The sequence below is a fragment of the Microtus pennsylvanicus genome, chromosome 9 (assembly GCF_037038515.1).
Source record: "Microtus pennsylvanicus isolate mMicPen1 chromosome 9, mMicPen1.hap1, whole genome shotgun sequence".
Lineage (NCBI taxonomy): Eukaryota > Metazoa > Chordata > Mammalia > Rodentia > Cricetidae > Microtus > Microtus pennsylvanicus.
In genome coordinates, this window is record NC_134587.1 from 94,392,395 (window position 1) to 94,409,686 (window position 17,292).

Sequence of the window (17,292 nt, forward strand, 5' to 3'; positions counted from 1 at the left end):
ACACAGTACAAGACACAGAGCCAACCTCATTTGCCCAATAGTGAATGAACAGATGAAAAAACTATGGTTAATATGCACAGTGTAAGAGTCCATTATCTTATAAATAAAGTAGGCTTACCATTGTATTGAATCTAGAAGACATGTTAAGTAAAATAAGCCATGCCCAGAAAGTCAAATCCTGAATGATCTCACTTCATATGAAGACCTTAACAATGAATCTCACAAACACAGAAGGCTAGTGAGCATATGCTAGGTTGCTATGGAAACTGGAAGGTGGAAAAATACTGACCAGAGGATACATAAATAAGGCTAGATAGGAGTAAACTTAGAGAGGGCTGCTGTACAACAAAGTCAACGTAGTTAACCGTGACACATTGTACTCTTAAAAATTACAAAGAGCATTGGCAAGATGGGTGAGTGGGTAAAACCACTTGCCACCAAGCCTAATGACTTGAGCTCAGTCCCTGGAACCCACTTGGTAGGAGAAAAAAACCAACTCCAGCAAGTTGTTCTATGATCTCCACACATGCACAATGGCACACAGATGCATATATTTATATACTCAAAATAAATAGAATGTAATAAAAAGTTTTAATTGCAAAGATAGCAAATACTATATGGATTTACTATAAAAATGATAATAATATGATGTCATGTGTTTGTTTATTAGCTACATGTAAATATTTGGATAGATGTGTATTTTAAAATACCATGCTGTATACAATTTAAAATTTCAGTATCTGTCATTTTTTAATTAAAAATAAATAAATGAAAACTACTTGGCTTGCTCTAAGATATTACATATAATCTGGCCTATGTATTTCCAACTTAATGACATTGAACCGGAATCAGAATAAGGGTCAAGCCTAAGTTCTCCATTGGCTCCCTGTGTTGTAATAGGAGCGGCGGGGCTGCGTCCCCAGCACCCCGGCCGCCTGGCTAGCTTATGCCCCGAAATAACAACACACAAATTGTATTTATTTAAACACTGCTTGGCCCATTTCTATCTAGCCTCTTCTGGCTAACTCTCGCACCTGGACTAGCCCATTTCCAATCATGTGTGTAGCAACCCAAGGTGCACTTACCGGGAAGATTCTAGCCTACGTCCATCCTGGGTCGGAGCTGAATTGCGTCTGCCCAGGAGCGGGGAGCATGGCGTCTCTGAGCTCACTTCCTCTTCCTCCCAGCATTCTGTTCTGTTTACTCCTCCCACCTATGTTTTAACCTATCAGGGCCAAGCAGTTTCTTTATTGCTTAACCAATGAAATCAACAGATTGATATATGACACTCCCACATCATCCCTGTGACTTAGACACATTAATGAACCTCTTCAAGATCATTGTTTTATTCATGGTAGAATCTCTGGGCCACAGACAACCACATCTAAGTAGATATGCTTTTAGTCCTCAGTAAACTTTGTTTTACACACAGCTATTTTGATTATTTCATGTAAACTTCTCCTTTAGCAGGAATGGAGCCTTGATTATCTTTCTGTCCATAATGCCTCTGCATGACAAGTTGAAGGGCTTCAGAAAATTGTTTCATGAAGCAAGGAAGTGGTGGCGCACACCTTTAATCCCAGCACTCAGAATGTAGAAGCAGGCAAATCTTTGAGTTCGAGGACAGCCTGGTCTATAAAGTGAGTTTCAGGGCAGCCAGGGCTGCACAGAAAACCCTCTCTCAAAAATCCAAAAGAAGGAAAAGCTGCTCATGAATGAAACTACACTTAGATGTTCATCTTAGACCCTTAATTAGTCTGCCTTTATTAACCATGTGGGCCTTCCAAATTCATTGTGCTACTCACCCCAGCTTTGTAGTCTGAACCCAGTCATGAGCAACGTGTTCTGTCTGCACAAAGTCAGGGTTTAAAGGAAGTTCTTCCAGTTTGATCTTTCCGGTCACTGGCTCCTGAATGTCACTGAGTCACCCCAGATGAACTGAAGAATATTTATGTGGATACTTGATAGTCTAGCAAACACCTTATCCTCTTAGGCTGCCAACTTTAATACTGGTTTTTGGGGGGATTCCTGACATTAAATTTAAAAAGCCAGGGTCTACGTTCAGTCAAGATACATCAATTTGCATCTTGGCCTGTGTACTGAAGTTAAAATGAACCAGCAAATGCTAAGATGCTTCAAAGCACAAGCAACTTACAACTCCAGACAGTCATTAAAGTAGCGGAAATACACTGTTTGGACTAAAGGAATCAAACATTGTCTCTGTAAAGTTTATGAGTACTCTGAAGGGCCAGCTTTCTCATCCTCCTCTAAATAAAGTCTTAAATTCCACAGATCAGAGTAAAATTTAAAAAAAAAAATTTGTAAAGTTTTAAAATGAGTACACATGCCTACCTGATTAGTCGTGACACATGGTTAATATCAAACAGCATAATTAAAAGCTAGCCATCCTGGTCACATCCATTTGATATGTTGAAGGTGAGATAATGCTTTAAGAAATAAACATCACTCTAAATAATAATAAAAGCATCTCATATAGGAATCCTTCCAACTCTTTAGTAGTATACATCCAATTGAACCAACACTAAATAATTAGTCTTATTAACAACAGGAGTCATATGTCATGAATATGACTTACAGAATTATTAAAATCATTATCATCAGAAATTATGGGGTTTTTTCCACTGTGTACCTTGAAATGAACTCAACATAATAGCATGCTGAAGTTCACCAAGGCTACATAAAACAACCTGTAGTACTGAGACCTCCGCAGGACATTCATCAGACAACTCGTTTCAGAAATCCTCCCTTCTGACCATAAACAACTGAACAGACCTTGTTATGATCGACTTAAAAAAAACTATTCAAACAGCGAATAAACTTTGATTCATTTCTCTTTAATTTGGAAATAATACATGTGTGGATAAAGTCTGTAACAGAGCTGAGCACTCACAAAGAATGCAAGAAGTGATGAAGTGTGAGACAAAGCGAGCGCAGCAGGCCAAAAGGTGGTGATGGTTGATGACGTGCAGCTGAGAATCCCAAGCAATGATGAAGTGAGGTGGGCAGGGATCCCAGCATGGTGGACTTCCATCCACAGTGCAAAATCCTTCATCTGCGGGTTTATTCAAATGAAGGGGGAAAGTAAAGACCCACTGGACTGAATTTTGATCTATAGAAGACGTCCTGCCTCAGTGGTGTGTCCTGTAAGCTTATCTCTACAGTGGCATGTGGTCAGCAAGCTGCCCTCAATGACTAACAACCATTGTGCAACTTCCATGGTTGTCTTGAAACTCAGTAATACCAGGTATTAAGAGACCCCAACAGTGACTGTTATTCATGGATGCCTCCGTCCAAGTTGATTGGTTTTCAAGACAAGATAGGACATAAGCAATACTTTCACACAGTGTCCAGCACATAATTCATGATGCAAAAATATAAGTAAGTAGTAGAAAAAAGGAAGCAAAGAAGAAAGGAAGGAAATCAACATAAATCAGGGAAAATCATGATATCATAGTCCAGTGTTCCCACACTACTGTGGAAGACCAAAATTTATCAGTGTGTAAAACATATAAAGAGTTTTTGTACAATATTTGTGTTAGTTATGAAACCACTGAATTACATAGTCCTTAAGCCAGAGAATGCATCTTAAACATTGTAGTACCATTAGCCCCCAATCCAGGGCCCACAAGTACAGTGAACTAAGAAATCCATTGATCTATCAATAGTTGTAGATTTAATAATGTTAAATTACAGGATTCATCTAATACATACCTTTTTGTCGATATGGTACTATCCTTAGCTATGTTTTCCTGTTCTGAATGATATTGATCAATTCATAAACAAAATTGGTTTTTCTACATTAATATAAATTCAGCCACATTCTAAAGCTCTTTGAATGTGTCCATTTTAGTTTAAGCATGCAAGTATGGCCCATGGCAATGTGTTTTCTTGGCCATCTTAGGTCTTGCACATTATCACATCATCCTGTTATTTACTTTTTACATGTATGTATTATTGTGTTTGTGTGTGCACATGTACCAAGGTGCATGTGTGGAGGTCAGAAGACAATTTTCTTGAGTTGGTTCTTTGCTTGTACCATGATCCCTGAGGATTGAACTCAAGGCACTAGTCTTGCAGGCAAGCGCCCCTACCCACTGAACCATCTCACTGGCCCTCACTCACCTTGCCCTGTCAGATGATTATGCTAGGTCACCAAAGTCATTTCTGCTCTACATGAAAATTAAACATCCATTAAGATTAAGAAGTAATTTAATGATCATTATTCAAGCATGTGTTCTTAATGATTCAATCTAAAATTGTATTAAGCCCTTTTATTAAGGACTTTTTGGTAATATACGACTTTGTTTTCTTTTCAGAGTGGCTAGCCAGGGGCAGCAGCAGCCTTCTGCCTGATCACTTTGGGGTTCACCACCCTCAGATGCTTTTGAGCACTGCCAGTATCCCCTCTTCTTCTATGACAAGGCTATTGATCTTTCTCTCTTCCTTTTAAACAATTTCTATCTCATTTCTAAAAAGAAAAAAAAGGATTTTTTTTTTACTCTAAAGAGCCTGAATCAAGGCTATTCTATTCTGTAAGTAGATACACAATGTAAGCTAGCTAAGCATTTATACTTTTTCAAAGCAGAAAGCAGAACCCTATAGAAAAAATATTCAAAAAGCAAATGCACACATTCTCCTAATAAAAGGAGGATGTAGAGAGAGGGAGTTACCAAGGATACCTTCTAACTTCTCTCTAAAACTACTCTAAAAATAATAATAATAAATAATAATAAATGTTTTGGAATACTTGTTCCAGTACCACAAAACATAGACAACTTGGAAGAAAAGTGACCAGACATGCCAGTTAAAGGGATAAAAGGAAATCTTCGGAGAACTAACTGCAAAGCAAAAAGCCTCAAAGCTTTTGGTTTTGCCAGGCGATGGTGGCGCACGCCTTTAATCCCAGCACTTGAGAGGCAGAGGCAGGCGGATCTCTGTGAGTTCGAGACCAGCCTGGTCTACAAGAGCTAGTTCCAGGACAGGCTCCAAAACCACAGAGAAACACTGTCTCGAAAAACCATTTTTTTTTTTTTTGATTTTCGAGACAGGGTTTCTCCGTAGCTTTTGGTTTTTTCAGGGGCCTCATCACTTTAATCCACCTCCACTCTACATTTGGGATGGGAAAAGCAAGCTGTCACGAAGATACATTTGACTGCTTTTGTGCATAGGAATGCAAGACATCCCATAACCTTCCAAGCAAGGGGTGGTTAGGAAGATGACCCTGGAAAAGCACCAAGGTATCAGGAAGAAGTTAGTGTAGGGTTTGGCTGAGGGTAGGTTCTAACTGCGGGCACCTTGAGATCCAATCCCTTGAGGGAACTCAAGGAGACTACATCTCAAAGAAAACAAATCAAGGGATCGTCACCCTCCAGCGCCATCTGTCACTGACTAAGGACTACACTTTAGGGGCCTTAGTGCCACAGCCCTTCCAGCATGCACTACCTAGCAGGCCAGGAGCACTCCAGAGGCCAGAATCAACCCAAAGCAGGATCTCCCAGACCTGCAGCAGACAATGGTGAGTGGACACGCATGAGAACCAAATGCCAAGCAAATATAAGCAAGAGAGACATGGTGTTTATTACTGCAAATTCCTCTGAGATTCTATTCCAAATGCTGACATATTTATGATCTGACCAAAACACGAGAGAAATGAAGAGAAAGTATCCTTGTAGGTAAGAGGACACTGAGTGTAAAAGAAAACTCAAATATCCTTTTAAATGAAAGCTTCCTTTCTCTAAGTTTCCTGAGACTTTGAGGAATGAATATTAGCTTAGAATAAGGTTAGTAAATGGCACCTCTGGGTCAATTGCCCTCTGCCAACTCTTGTCTTGCAGTGCCCAGCTAAGAATGATATTTATATTTTTCATGGTTGGAAAGGCTCAAAAAAGGACTATATCACAGTACATGAAGTTTATATGATATTCAAGTTTCATTGTTCATAAACATTTATTGGCGTGCAGCCACGCCCTTTCGTTGATATACTGTCAACGACAACACTGTCGATGACAACAGAGCTGAGAAGCCGTGACAGGGACCATCTGGACCTGAAGATCTAAACGTTTATTATCTGACCCTTCACAGAAAATTTGCCAAGCCATAATTTAGAGGCAGCCTCACACTGAGGCTCTTCATGACATGAGTGCTCCCTAGGGAGTGGGAGTGGGCATAGTCTCATCGCTCCTTGAGGGAAAATCCAGCCTCCCTGGACAGGGCCCATGAAGCAGTCTCTGGGTCTCTTGGATAATAAGGACTTTCTATCATCTTTCCCTCCCTTAAGTCAGCTGGATAGTTATTGACAGCCCTCGGATGAGCAAAGCATGCATGGAAGAATAAGGTTCTTACAGGCAGTGGTGAAAATTAAATAGGCTTTTAGATTTACAGCCCCTGATTTCTCCCATTTAAAACATAATACCTGTTACCTTTTTCAGTTCCCCCAGACACAAATCCACACGGAAAACTTAGGTCCAAGCTCTTGAAAAGATTCTCATGGTGAGAAAGGAGGTCAAAAACAGGACAGTGGGAGATAGCATCAAGCAGAAAAACAAAGACAGAGAGAGAGAGAGAGAGAGAGAGAGAGAGAGAGAGAGAGAGAGAGAGAGAGTAAGAAAGAGCTTAATTGATACAATGTAATCACTGGGTGTAGAGCAACTAAACAGCTAAAAAAATAAAGATTCATATAAACAGTTAACGTGGCACTCAAGAGTTAAAACTGGTCTGATCTCAAGGGAAGCCAAGTCTAGTCCAGTTCCTCACCACGTGGTTGTCTGTCCAGTCACAGAAGAAGGGACTGGATGTGTAACCCAGGTCTTTTTCAAGGCGTGCTGCCGTGATGTATGGGTGTGCTTACCCATCAGCATTTCATCCCTCAGCATGCCAGAGCCCATTCCCAGGTCTTGTTTACGGGAGAGCATCAGTATTCTCCGGGCACGCACGTCAGCGTCAAAGGAGCTTTAAATAGCACAGGAGAAAAGTGTTCTTGGTAGGAACGCAGCCTATGATAAACTTTGAAGTACAAATGAGAAGGGGAAGTGAATGTTCAACTCATGCCTTGTCCTAAAACTTCGTGAAAAATGAAATGTACAAGGAAAGTTGGATCATTGCCATGACACCCATTACAGTGTAGACGGAGGATCTGACCTTTCATGTTAAACTTACTGTGTTTTTGACACATTTAGTCAATTAAAACGGGTGAAGTGTAATTTGTTTTTCTTAAGTTTAATACAGCATGTCAATAGAAGTTAACCAAAATTTATAGTTGGAACACTAAAGCTGCCACATACACTCAAACAAATGGACACAATTTATCATAGCTGAAATAAAGAGAACATCACGGGCATTGGACTTTACACTTCACGTAAGCATGTTGCCAAATATAGGAAAGCAAGCTCCTTCTCACACTTCCAATGGGAAAGACATGTGGGTTCACATTAAATATTGGTGTGAAAACCCTGGCAGGTATCCAGTCCTAAGGAGTGTTAGCGTTGGCACTTGCACTGTGTACTTTTACTATAAATTGTTGTAGCATTTATTTGACATGGAATACCCAAAGGATTGATGAGCAGAAACGGAAGATTTTTTCATTGTGCCGTATTACCTTTTTCATACATCTATACTAAGCTTTTACGTCTTCAAAGTCTAAACAAGTAGCCACCTGTATTCAATCGGCACAAGATATTTTTCATGAAACTATAGTTTGCCTTTTTATAAACCTATAAAAGTACACATTTTCCATTTTATTAGTCAGTGAAGCAGAGGCAGATTTAATAATAAAACTTATAAAACGCAGCTTCTTTACAGACAGTTTAACGCTTTTTGCTTGTTTAAAGCGCCTCGAGGACAACCAAGCTTACATCACAGTTCCCGTCTCCATCACACTTGAACAAATTGCCGTGATTTTTGTGTATCTTTACACTGAAAAATTCACCTAACCCTCCTCAATTTATATAGTGACTAATAACTCCCTGAAGATTCAGGAATAGCATGAAAAGAGTGGAAGAGACATTTGAATAGTGGGCAACTATTACATATATGTCAATTATAGACACCTGTAGTAATCGGTCCTTTTACAGTGAATGAAGTGACGTCAACTATGACTACACCCTGAACATATAGGGGGGTATTAGAATTAGATTTTGTGGTGTGGGCTGTAAGCCTAGCCTTTAAGGGCTAACTCATCTCTCCAGAATCAATTTTTTAAAACTTGGAACTAGTGTAACTGAACCAAGCAATAATACTTTGTAACCAACGTGATGACCTAAAAGGAAAAGGTTTGTAAGATTTCAGATTACAGGTAGAAATACATAACATATATACATTAACAATTCTATCTGGAAGAAAATACCTGCTCTGATTATATATATCACCCTCACTAACAGCCTCACCTAAGACTTCTACGCTTAGAAACACTGTTTTCAATGTCCAACACAACCTAATATGCTACTATATAGTCATTGGCTTCAATATTTAACCCAGTTAGAGACTGATAATGAATACTGAGACTAATACTAACTATAAAAAAATCTTTTTCTCTGTGTTTTTAGGTCAGTTTATCTGTTTCAAACATACAGGACAGAACCAGAACATTCAGAAAAACATAATGAAACCCCACATAGACCCATACTGAGATGAAAGAGTTTGTACTTGACCTTTTCCTTTTTGAAAAAAATTGCATTTTCTGTATTTATTGTGTGTGTGAGTGTGGGGTGTGTGTGTGTGTGTATGTGTGTGTGTGCGCGCATGCACAGACGTACAAGTGTGTATGCATATTCAACCCACACAGCACTTGTGTAGAAGAAGTCAGGACAACTTGTAAGAATCATTTCTCTCCTTCTACAAGCTGAGTCACAGGAATAAAATTTATAATCTGGATGTAATAGAAGACAAAGGGGGAATAGCCTTGAATGTATTGGCCTGGCAAAGAGCTTTCTAAGCAGGACATCAAGAGCACAGGCACTTAGAACAACAATTAATAGATGGGAGCTCATGAAGCTGTGGAGCTCTGTTATGGCTAACAATACCATTATTCAGAAGAAGTAGCAGCTTACCAAATGAGAAAGGTTCTTTCCCAATTACACATCTGATGGAGGATTAGTATATGGAATATAAAAAGAACTAAAAAAAACTGGACATCAAAACACAAATAATCAATTTTAAAATGGAGTACAGGACTAAACAAAGACTTATCCAAAGATGAAACGCAAATGTCTGAGATACACTTCAAAACTGGTTCATTATCCTTAGCCATCAAGGAAATAAATGCAAACCAAACCTACTTTGAGATTTCACCTTACTCAGTCAGAATGACCAAGATCAATAAAACAAATGACAGCACATACTGGTGAATCTTCAGGAAAAGGAGGACACTTATTCATGGTTGCTGGGAGTACAGACTCCTACAGCCACTGTGGTCATCAGTGTGGAGATCCCTCAGAAAGTTGAGAGTAGATATGCCTCAAGATCCAGCTGTACGCGTCTTGAGCATATACCCAAAGGACTCCACTTTCTACCCCAGAAATTCTTGTTCCTTCATATTGATTGCTGCTCTACTCATAATAACCTTAGACTAGAAACAGCCTAGAAGTCCACCCACTGATAATGTGGCACATTTACACAATAGAATATTACTCAAAATATTATTATAAATGGGATTGTGGAATTTTCAGGTAAACGAATGGAGCTAGGGAAAAAAAATCCCAAGTCAACTTAATACCAAAAAGATTAATATTATATGTTTTCTCATATATGTGGATGTTAGCTTTTAAGTTTTCAAAATATGTGCTACAGTCTGAATAATCACAGAGGTTAGGTACCTAGTAAGGGACCAGGGAGTAGGGGAGGACCTCCCAAGAAAGAGGAAATAGAATATAGAGCTGTGAAGAGACAAAGGGGAAACTAGACTAGAAGGAGTAAATAAGGAGAGAGGTGGAAGAGAAGGGTAAAAGATGGGTATGGAAGGGGACAATTAACACTAAAGGCCATTTGAGAAACCATATGAAAACTTATTAATCTAAATACATCATAAAATTTGTGTGTGTGAAAGGAATTTAAATGGAGTAACCAAAGAGTAAGGAGAGATATACCCCAATTAGATATCTAACCACTGAGTTAAAACTCCAGTGTCAGGAATGGGTTGCATCTTGTTGAGTCTTTGGGCAAAGCAGCTCTGCTGAAAATTCCAAACATCACAGACTATTTCCAAGGCTGTTGTTGCTCTTCAAAACCCAATGATAAGGCCCTATTGCTGAAGACAACAATTATGTCATCAAACACAGAGAAGTTAAGCTGGTAGCAAACTAGAAGCTTCATCCTACTGACTAGCATTCATGGTACTAAAAGGTACTCTACACACTACCAGAGCAGAAAGATCACCACCAATAACATCTGGCTACAAACCCTGCAATCTATAATGGCAATGTGCCTTGAAGACACAGTGGCACAGATGTTACGAGAGTAACCAAGTATATCCTGATTGTTTTCCCATCCTATTAGATGAAGCCTATAACTGAAACTGCTAAAGTGACCAAGAACCTGAGACTAGATAGATCATAGGCCTCGGGGAAAACATATTAATATTAAACTTCTAAAGGAACATAGCAATAAAATGACTACTAGTGCACACTGCTATACACATATATACACAGGTTATAGATTATCACCTTGCTAAACACACATGAGAGAAATTTCTAGAAAAGAGTGCTCTCTGCTGGTATAATGAATTTGCTTGTGGCTGTTTCTGTTTTCTTCCACAATAACAACTGAGGGTCATACCAGCCTCTATTGACCACTCATGTCCCTTGGCTCTTGGCCACTTCTATCTTCAAAGCCAATGACTCTGGGGATGTGTTGAAGCTCTCTCATGCTGCATCTTTCTGGTAGTGTGATTATGATGGTCTAGGATAATCTCACCAACTCAAGGTTCTTAGCTTTAGTCACATCTGCAGTTTTCTTTGTTCTGTGGTCTAATACAGTCATAGGTTCACAGGATAAGAGCATAAACATGAGAATCATTATTTTCCTACCATAAACTCCAACACAGGTTTGTGAAACAGAGATATAAGCAAAGCAATGGTGGCAATTTTAATATCGGAAATAAAGAATTATCCCTCAAAAACTAACATGTAGATGGTTCCATAGAGGTATTCGGTCAGACATTCAAAGACTAAATAATAGAATGCTGCTTATAATTTTTCAATCATAGAAAAATAAGACAATTCCAAAAATATTATCACAAAGAAACTATAAATTGACACATTAAATAAAGTATCATGATCTTTAAAAACACAGACAAATCTCATTTCAGAATACTAGGGGAAAATGCAAAGTATTAGAAAACAAAACCCAACAGCACATTTAAAACTATAATGAGAGGTGGTTGTGTGGATCCAGTGTTAAGGAAAAAAATGGGGGGAGGGTTAATATAATTAAAATACATTATAGGCCTGTATAAAATTCTCACTGAATTAATATGAAATATAATGTATACACACATATCATACATATATAATGACCAAGCTGGATTTATTATTTAGATGCAAAAATGGTTTGTAGCCCCATTTTTTAAGTTCTCAGGAAAATATGGCTATCCCCAGAAACACTGAAATGCTTCGACAAAATTAAGAGCCCATTTATGTTTAAAATACTTTGTAAAGCAGAAAAATATGGTTTTTTCTTTAAATTAACAGGATCACTTATTGAAACCCAAAACCCAGCTTACTACTTAGGAGGTGACACTGAGATTTCTACTGAAAAGCCAAAACGACGAAAGAATACCTACTGGCTATCATCCCGTTAGTGTTCAGCACAGAATTAGTCTCCTTTCTCAGGTAGTAATGCAGGAGAAGACAATGCCAAACAACTGAGAAGCTCAGAATGTAAGTCAGAAGTGGAATGCTCACCTAGTGTGTGCCAAGCCCTGCGATCTGCTCAGTTTTGTCTGTTGTTTTCTAGCAAGGACAAAATAATTTGTTTGAATTAGAAAAGAAATTGTCTATATTTGCACAAAGTGTGCTAGCTTTTCATTACTGCAGCAAAATAACTGAGAAAGAAAATCAGAAGAAGGAAGTCCCCTCTCCCACCCCGCCTCGACCTTCTCTCTTTGCACCTAGATTTAGACTTTCGATGACATGATGGGACAAAACAAAGGTGTCCACCCACTATCTTTGGGAATCAGAGGAGAGAGAAGTGGGAACCAGAATAAGGTCCACCCACTATCTTTGGGAATCAGAGGAGAGAGAAGCGGGAACCAGAATAAGGTCCTTTGGCCTTCAATGACACCTACCGTGATCTGCTTCCTCCAGCTGCACCCCACCTTACACAGCTGCTATAACTTCCCAATGGACCGACCAGCTGTTAGTCCATCAGTGGACTCCTCCAATTAAAAAGTAGAGTCCTGGCACTGGAGAGATGGCTCAGAGGTGACACGTGCTTGCTACTCTTGCAGACGACCGAGATTCTTTCCCCAGCACTCACATCAAGCGGCTCACAGCCTGCGTCGGGGAGGCAATGAACTCTGGTCTCTGCAGGCACACACATGCACATGCTGCACATAGACCCATGCAGGCATGCACATACCTGCATATGCACATGAAATTTTTAATTAAAAAAGTAGAGACTTCGAAATCCAGTCACCTCAGAATACTGCTGCACTGAAAACAGAGAGGTATTTGAATAATAGTGCTGACGCACACTATAAATAAGAGCATCATATTTTCAAAATCTAAAGCCACTTTTGGGGATATCCAAACTAATGATTAATTACAAATTATTTTAATTCTTTTTATATCTCACTCCTTAGAAATACACCAGCAGAAAAAAATGAAAATACATACATTCTCTCAGATAACAGAAATGGAATTGATTCTGAAAAGTTTTATCTGGATCTAGACAGAAATCTGCCTAGAAAAATCAATAACACTACCTAACAAGTCACTTATTTATTTTGAAAATTCATTTTATTCTCATGGTGACTCAAAATAATATTTTAAATTTTGAGTTACAATCAAACTGGATTACTTCTAGGTAACCAAACCATTGCTTAACAGGAAGAGCTGCTTATGTAGAAGAGGAAAGCACCTGGGCAATTACTAAGCATCAAAGCATGCCACATGAATAAACATATACATCAATAAAACAATGGAAAATATATACTAAATCCATGTATGTATGGAAATGTAGAATTAATTGAGGTAACACTTCATATCTATGAAGGCCAGACAGACTCCTTAGTGAATCGTATTATAGTAATTATAAACATTTAGAAAAATATAAATTGGTGTACATACTTCCCTCCACACATTATGATTAAGCCCAAATAGAATTCAAGAAAGATACAAAAGTACAAGACATAGAAAAATTAAATTAATGGCACTTGTATAATAAAATGTGAATGAATCCCTTTTATCACATGATGTCATCAAGACCTCTCAAGAATTTCAATTCTAGACACAAAAAAAATGTTAATCTTTCTATGTAAAAGTAAGCACAAAGTATAGAAGAAAACACAACATACATCTAAGATTTCCCGAATACACAAAGAGCACACAAGGTGAATGTGCATTTACCATTTAGTGAATGTTTATCGAGGACCTACTCACCTCAATGCTCTACACTTGAACTTGGGACTTAAGATGATGCACAGCAAGCGTATCTCCACTAAATGCTCCGAACTCAATGCCTTTTCCAAGCCCAGTAGCAGCCACTTCGGCAGTTGAAGGCAATTGTGATACTAATTTTCTGCACATGTTTTTCATTTCACTATTTGCCTTCTTGAAGATCTCAGCCTGCAAAATAGTCCACGAAAAAGGACTATAAAAACCCTTTGTTATCACAAGATAAGAAAAATATCCCCATGCATCATAATATTTATTAGAAATCTTTTAAATTGCACTTACTTAAGATACTTTGTTGATCTATACAGTCCTAATTTTAAAGGTAAATTTCAGTACTATCTTTTGTTTGTAGCCATTAGTCACTTCTGTGTTTGTTTAACCCTGATTTTAATTTGAAATATCTAATATGACAGTAATTACATTGTACTCATTTGATATTTGGCTCTGTATTTTATTTCTTTCCTAAGTCTAACTACAACCATCTAGAAGACTAAGCTTGCTGTCTTCCATTATTTCTTACTCAAACATACAGAGTTCAAGTTTAATATTTTGCTTAATAATTTTTGTTTAAACAAGACTATTTGTTTGCATTGGGAGCAAAGTTCTTGTGAGTTTTTTTTTAACCCTAATGTGTTTTTCTTCTTGTCATAAAGGAGAGAACAAGGGCAATGTATGTTTCCCATCTGACAAGAGAATTCTACCCACTTTTGTATTATTTACGCAATAATGATCAAGGCCCAGGGCATTTCCTGAGGATTAATAGCTGACTGGCAGACTGACTGAAGGCCATTAACTTCAGGCAGTCATTAATTTTCTTAGAAAACCTGGTTGAAGTCATTATTTCTATTATAAGATCAATAGCACACTTCCCTGGTCACCACTATCACACACACACAAAAAAAATAACTGTTTTCAGGAATTGTTCTTAAGTACATTCAGCCTATAGTTTTTGTTTTAAGAAAAACATCAACAAAATTTCCAACAACTTAGTAGCATGTTGTTGTTCCTCACACAGACATCAGCATCATGGATATTGTGCTGATTTTCTCCTGAACTAAGAGTCAAGCTAAAAATAAAGTCAATTTCTCTGTCTGTCCTTTTCTCTCCCCCCTCCTCCACGTCTTATCCTCTTGACCCTTGCCCTTCTCCTTCTCTTCTTCTCCTTTCCCTCCCTCTCTCTCTCCTAAGGACTTCAGCATGAAAGTGGCCACTGTAGGTGTAAATCCGAAAAAGCAGCATGTGGTGGGTCAAACTATATACAGATTATTAAAGGGTAGGTAGACCTGCCTGTCCACAGGGTTTTTGTTAGGGAGTTTGCAGAGAAATGACCATTGGAAGGTGGTATTCTTTCTAAGCAACTTGAGTTAAATTAATCAAAGAAAGAAAGAAACTAGAATCCCCAGAATCCACATAATTAAATAGGTATTTGTCTGTAGCTGCTTTGACTATCCAAAAGGAAAGCAAAATGTTTCAAGAAAGAAGCAGTAGTTAGAGGTTGGGGAGAGGTAGGAGATTATATAAAACAAATATTAAAGATCCTCATAAAATACCTTCTAGTTTGTGAATGTGTATATGGTTAGTGGCAGTGGTGTTCTCTTTATGGTCTCTCCAGTTAGAACATAGTTACCAATGTAATGTTCCTCATCTTTAAAATGGGAGCAATATAAATTTCAATATAATCTGTGTGTCCTAATTAGCTTTAACTGCCCACTTGGTGCAGCTGAGAAGCAATGGAGAAGAGATTCTCATTTGAGGGATTGACCATTTCATATTGGCCTGTGAACATGTCTGTAAGGTATTATCTTTGTCATTAATTGATCCAGGAAGGCCCAGACCACTGCAGGCAGCACTATTCCCTGGGTATATACATAGTTCTGGGCTACATAATAAAGTTAGATTAGTGTAAGCCTCTGAGCAAGACAGCAAGCCACATTTCTGAATGGTTTCTGCTTTGACTCCTTGCTGTAGCTCTTGTCTTGACTTCCCTCAATGATGGATTGTAACCTGTAGGTTTAAATGAATCTGAGTTGCTTTTGGTCACAGTGTTTGTTCCAGTAAAATGATGAGACAAGAACTTTGCGACTCACGAGCAATATTTCTGATTCAATAAGAATGGTTGACCATTGTAGTGCTCCAGAGATGGATTTCCTCCTCTTCTTTTCAAATTTCTATATCAGCAAGTCCAATTCTTTAAGTGATATTGAAGTACTGTAACCCCTATATGTGATCTTATTATTTCATACAGTTCTATCCCATGGAAACTTTTCATACACTGGGTACCTTTTTCTTCTCTTCCTTCATCTCCACTCCTCTTATTCATGCTAAGACAGTATTCCATACCTATAACAGATGTCTGGATAAGGAGGAAAAGTGAGCCATGAAAAGATGGGGGAAATGCTACAAGAAGGACGGACAAAAGTAATTGGTTGGCACTGAAGAGTACCAAATGGCCAACTCTGAAAACACTCATACAAGTATCATTATGCAGCCTGAGCAGCTTTGCAAAGGAATATATATGTATATACATATATGCATGCAATAGCAATTAGTAAAAATGAGATACCATGAATTTGAAAGAAATCAAGAAGGGTTTGGAGGCAGGAAAGGGAAGAGAGAAATGTAGTCATATTATACTATACTCTCAAAAAAAAATTTTAAACAGTAAGAAAAAAAAGTTGTTTAGTAGATGTAGAGTATTTTTCAAGACTTTTACTGTCAGGTTGGGTAATTTGCTTGAAAATGAGTAAAGTACAATAGCACTTTTCTGAATAAGAACCTTCATATAAGACCTAAATTTTTAACATGTTTTTATTGCAGTGTGTGTATGTCTGCATCTGTGTGTGTGTGCATGCATGCGCACACGTGCACACATACACACACGAACAACCTGTAGGAGCTAGTTCTCCCCCTCTACCATGTGGGTCTCAGAAAATGAACTCAAGTCTTTTAGATTTGTGATAAATGCCTTTACCTGAGGAACCATCTCACAAGCCCCTCTTAATATGTCTTAACGTGTCATTGTTGGCTATAAGTCCAGTGTATTAACATACAGATCTCTAGCTCTTAACTTGTTTGACTGGACCTTTATTGTTGAAATAGGAGCGGCGGGGCTGCGTCCCCCGCAACCGGCCGCCCACATGGCTAACTTAGCTTATGCCCGAAATAATTACACGGAAACTGTATTCTTTTAAACACCGTTTGGCCCATTATATCTAGCCTTTTCTCGGCTAACTCTCGCACCTGGACTAGCCCATTTCTTACAATCTGTGTAGCCCACGATCTGGCTTACCAGGAATGATCTTAACCTGCATCTGCCTGGAGTGGGAAAATCATGGCGACTCACTTCACTCAGCTTCTTTCTCCCAGCATTCTGTTCTGTTTACTCCACCCACCTAAGGGTGGGCCTATCAAATGGGCCTAGCAGTTTCTTTATTGCTTAACCAATGAAATCAACAGATTGATATATGACACTCCCACATCACTTTATGACCACTAATTTTTAAGTCTCCACTTCTGCCTCCTCCTGCCCCTTACAAGAACCATTCCACTCCTCCTTTCTCTGCCTTATATAAATAGAATCATATATAGCATTTGTCTTTCTATGACTAGCCTGTTTCACTTAGCATTGTGTCCTCATGGATAACAGAGGTTATCCTCCTGTTGC

General features: G+C 38.5%; 1 long non-coding RNA gene across 2 annotated transcripts; it reads right to left on the reverse strand.

Moving 5' to 3' along the window:
- Window positions 1–2,845: 2,845 nt before the first annotated feature.
- On the reverse strand, window positions 2,846–6,941 carry LOC142856923 (uncharacterized). Of its 2 annotated transcripts, none has more exons than XR_012911746.1 (3): window positions 6,869–6,941; window positions 6,441–6,504; window positions 2,846–3,073 (listed from the first exon to the last, which is right to left on the reverse strand). It is a non-coding gene; the product is annotated as an uncharacterized LOC142856923 (long non-coding RNA). The 2 variants fall into 2 exon arrangements; XR_012911747.1 differs by having other exon boundaries at window positions 6,775–6,927.
- Window positions 6,942–17,292: the final 10,351 nt, after the last annotated feature.